Consider the following 5,248-nt stretch of genomic DNA (forward strand, 5'->3'; position numbering starts at 1 on the left):
AAATGTTTATTGTGAACCAGAATCCCTTGGATGAATTCAGAAGGTCTGGGTGGGGCCCGAGAATTTGCATTTGTAATAAGTTCCCCAAATAATGTTGGTGGGGACCACACTTTGAAACCAGTGGAGGTGAGCAAACAGTGCATTTTGATTTTAATCTCTGCGTTAAATTATTCATCCAACTAATTACATTTCAATTAATTAATTAGTTTAAAATTAATTGCATTTAAATTTAAGTTTAATTTTAACTCCTGCATTTAAACAAACAACCCTAGAACAATGAAGGGAATAGAGAGGTTGGATGGTTTTAGCTGGGATTAGATTAGTGTATTAACAAAATTCCTAAAGACATTTTTGCCTAAGTACCCTCCACCCCTCCCCACCCACATGTTTTATCATAAGATTTCTGTCATCAATTCTAACACCCTGATGATACTCAAAACTGTCTATAAAAATAACTGCTCACTATAGTGACCTAAGTCTGTGTTTTTAATATTTGGTTTTGGAACCCTCTGTAAGAAGAAGGCTGTTATTATGTAAAAAAAATTTTTTTTAATGTTTATTTATGTTTTGAGAGAGAGAGAAACAGAGCATGAGCAAGGGAGGGGCAGAGAGAGAGGGAGACACAGAATGCGAAGCAGGCTCCAGGCTCTGAGCTAGCTGTCAGCACAGAGCCCGAGGCAGGGCTCAAACTCACAAACTGTGAGATCATGACCTGAGTGAAGTCCGAGGCTTAACTGACTGAGCCACCCAGGCGCCCCAAGAAGGCTCTTATTAAAGCCTTGCTGGGCCACCTTTTTTTTCTCCTACATAAAAAGCATCCAGGAAAAAAAAATGGTATAATCTGCTTCTTATGAGGTTACTGTCTTTGGAAAACCTGTAAACACTGGCTTGGAATTAGGCAAAAGCTGAGTTTGTTTGTTTGTTTGTTTGTTTGTTTTTCATCCATGGCCGGTTCAGCTGTGGCTATACAATGTGCATATAGGTGCTACATGCAGCCTGCTTTCAGACTTCCTTGTGACACGCTTCTAACAACTTTCCTTAAGAGCCAACCTCTCTGCCCAATTTTCAGTCTCTTCCTCCACCATCCCTTGCTTCAAATGCAGATGCTCCTCTCCTGGACCACGGGGCTAAGGAGAAGCTTCAGGGCCCGAGAAGCCTGGACCTCCGAAGGCTGCAGGGACACTCTGCTGGCCTTGGGACACGTCCTCTCGTCTTTGTAGGTGTGATGCAAACATGAACAGGTTTTTGTGTTAAGCCACTGTTATTTTTTTGTCTTCTCTTTGCAGTTGAACTTATTCCTGACTCATTTTCTAATGTGCCAACATAGCTGTGACATGGAGTTGACTCTTGGGTGTTTTCTAGATGACTCCGTTCCCCACATGCCTTTCTGGAGACCCATAGAGCAGCCCCACAGCCTCCCTTTATTTCGTCTCGTGTTCCCTGGCTCCAGCCATTAGAACTTTGGTGAGTCTCCCAGGATTTGGTATGCTTGCAGCCTTCCCTCAGCTTCCTTCTCCTTCCCTTCTACGACCAATGTCAAAAACTAAAAGACGATGTACAAAGCGTGCCTCAGTTTTCTCATTTAATAGAAAATCCCAAACATAGACAAAGCCAGAGAACGGTATAAGGAAACCTCACTAGGTTTCAACTGTTACCGACGAATGCCATTCCTTCCCGTTGGATTATTTAAGAGCGAATCTCACATATCATTTGATCCATAACTGCTCAATAAATATCTCTAAATGAAAAGCACATAAGAAAATGTAATTACGATATGATTATCACACATAAAAAATGAATGCTTCATTAATACCAAATATTCAATCCACATTCACAGTTCTTCCCTTTTGACTGAGCTTTGAGAATTTCACCTCAAGTAGCCCCTGTTTTCCTGGTCCAAGATTTATTTGCCTACATTTCAGAGTCCCTGCGCTCTCTGTATCAACATTCCCAACCTCAAAACAGGCAAGCACTTTTCCTCCAGTCATTTTGTTAGGTGCTTAAGCAAGCAGGGGTTTCCTCACCTCCAGCACCCCCCAGACCACCCCCAGACCCAGCCATTATACCACTCCAATGCCTGCATGGGGCAGCTGTGAGCCTGTCACAGTCACTAATGCATGGCTTGTGTTCGGGGGACCAATGATCTTAAAGTTCCAACGGCCAGATTTATGTCTATTAGAGGTATTTTTCACATCTTGCTACTTGTTTTATATATATATATGTATATATATATACACACACACATATATATATTCTATGGGTTATATATGTATAACACATATATATGCATATATACATATGTAGGTATATATATTTTAAATAAATGAACATGGTTCGCTGTTCGAAAAGACACATAGTGAAACTGTCTCATGGCATTCTTATCCCTATTTACCTCATTCTCCTTTAAAACAACTCATGTTGCCAATTGCTTAGGAATTCCTCCAGAGGTATTCTGTGTGTGTATGTGTATATTTTATCTAACTGTTCATTTAGTAGGTACATTGTTTTGTTCCTTGCTTTTTTCACTTGAGAATATTTAGGGAGATTTATTTAAATGGTCTTTTCCCAGGAGTTAGATAATGAGGAGTTCCTGTACTGTGCAGATCAACCGAATCAGTCAGGTTTGTGAAAACAGCTCTCAATCAGGTTTCTAAGTGTAGCATTTCTTTCGGTTTTTCCAGGAAATCGTTGGTGTTTCTCACTCCAAAATGCATGACACCGTGACTGCCATCAAAGAACTGCTAGAATGTCTAATTACCACTAAGTAGCAGTAAAAACAGACCAACCTCCTGCCCTGAATCTTTCAAGTAAGAAATAATTTTATTTTTCAAGTACAGGTTGCTGCAGATAGCAAACAAAGCTGGAAGGTGGTAATAGTTTCTTAAGAGAAAAAAAGATGCAGATGCTTCACTTTACCAGGCTCAGAAATTCCAAACTGTTGTCAGAGGAGAAAGCCTAGACGGTGCTAAGGATCCTGAGTTAGGCATGTAAGCATAACTGGGTGCAAGTTTATCATAAAAGATGTTGATATTTTTATTTTGAAAAAGTTTTTATTCAAGTATAATTAGCACACAGTTATATTAGTTTCAAGTGGATAATATAATGATTCATCAGCTCTATATGTTACTTGGTGCTCATCACAATTAATTGTATTCTTAATCCCCTTTATCTATTTCACCCATCCCTCCACTCCCCTCCCCTCTGGCAACCACCAGTAAAAGATGTTGATATGTTTATTTGTTTGTTTGTTTATTTAAAGTTTATTTTTTTGGGGAGAGAAAGAGAGCATGTGCCTTAAGGCGCATAGGTGGGAGAGGGACATAGGGAAAGAGAGGGACAAACAGAATCCCAAACAGGCTCCATGCCATCAGTTCAGAGCCCGATGTGGGACTCGAACTCACAAACCATGAGACCATGACCTGAGCCGAGATCAAGAGTCAGATGCTTAATTGACTAAGCCACTCGGGGAGGGGGGGGGGAATGCCCCTTGATGTTGATGTTTTCAAAACTTGCCCGGGGCACCTGGGTGGTCCAGTCAGAGGATAGCTGACTTTGGCTCAGGTCCTGATCTCTCGGCGTGTGAGTTCCAGCCCTGCATCAGGCTCTTTGCTGACAGCTCAGAGCCTGGAGCCTGCTTCAGATTTTGTGTCTCCTCCCCTCTCTCTACCCCTCCCCCACTGGTGCTTTGTCTCTCTTGCTCTCAAAAATAAATTAAAAACCTTTAAAATTTTTAAAAAAAAGAAATCAGAAGTAGATTTTGCCAAACATGAATTCTACTCAAGAGTACAAACACTTCTCATGAAGACTTAAAAAAAAAATGTTTATTTAATTTTGAAAGAGAGACAGAATGTGAGTGGGAGAGGGTCAGAGAGAGAAGGAGACAGAGAATCTGAAGCAAGCTTCAGGCTCTGAGCTGGCAGCATGGAACCTGATGTGGGGTTTGAACTCAAGAACTGTGAGATCATGACTTGAGTTGAAGTTGAACGCTTAACCAACTGAAGCACCCAGGTGCCCCTCATGAAGACTTTTTAAGTTCAAAGTAAGTTATATCTCAGGGTGCCTGGGTGGTTCAGTTGGGTAAGCATCTGACTTCAGCTCAGGTCATGATCTTATAGACAGTGAGTTCAAGCCCTGCATCGGGGTCTATGCTGATAGCTCAGAAGCCTGGAACCTGCTTCAGATTCTATGTCTCCGTCCTCTCTGCTCCTCCCTCTCTTGTGCTCTGTCTCTCTCTGTCTCTCAAAAATGAATAAATGTTAAAAACTTTTTTTTTTAAAAACAAAAACCCAAAATAAGTTATATCTCAATGTGACAAATCAAGGAAGACTAAGTACATAAACCCTCCCCATTGATATTTTTAGAACATATATTTTTAGAACAGATTTACTTGTGCTTCTCATCATGGCCGGAAGTCCATTTGAGCTCATGTTCTTTGCTTTGTTTTGATGAAGATGACAGAGATGATGGACCAATGACGTCTGAGCTTCACAAAGTATGGCACTTTCAGAAATAAAGTGACTTGTCCAATTTGTTTAGGTTATTTTACAAACACCCATATTCTCCAATGCCAGAGCAATTTTTAACCTTTTTTTTTTTTTTTTTTTTTGAGAGAGAGAAAGAGAGACAGAGTGACAGAGTGTGAGCAGGGGACTGTCAGAGAGAGGGAGACACAGAGCCTGAAGCAGGCTCCAGGCTCTGAGCTGTCAGCACAGAGTCCGATGTGGGACTCGAACCCACAAATCGTGAGATCATGAACTGAGCCAAAGTTGGACGCTTAACCAGTTGAGCCACCCAGGAACTCCCACAATTTAGTTTTAAATGCACCATGGAGTAGTTGGGATAATGGAAAGTGATGGAATTTTCCTATTGAGTGACAAATTTAGGAAGGTGGCACGTCTCATAAAAAAATGGCACAGTTTTCTCATAGAGGGAAGTCTGCATATGCGTCATCAACTCCAGTGGTTTTCAGTGATGTGACCTTCACTGTTCCCACCTCCACCTCCCTCTTTTTCCTCCCTAATGATTTAAGCAAGATCTGTCATACCTGATGACCCCAAAATATTCACCTGCATGTCCAATGTCCTGGGTGTCCCTGCCTCACCTCTGGCCTTTGCTGGGAGGCAGAAGAGAGGAATGGGCTCCAAGGCTCTGCTGGGCCTCCGTTCACAGAATCATCAGGTCACTGGCTCCTCCCGATAGGCCAGAATTTCTGCCAGCCCTCACCTCCACTGTGTGGGAACATCCCTAG

This window comes from Crocuta crocuta, unplaced genomic scaffold, assembly GCF_008692635.1.
Source record: "Crocuta crocuta isolate KB4526 unplaced genomic scaffold, BGI_CrCroc_1.0 scaffold147, whole genome shotgun sequence".
In the NCBI taxonomy this organism is placed as follows: Eukaryota; Metazoa; Chordata; class Mammalia; order Carnivora; family Hyaenidae; genus Crocuta; species Crocuta crocuta.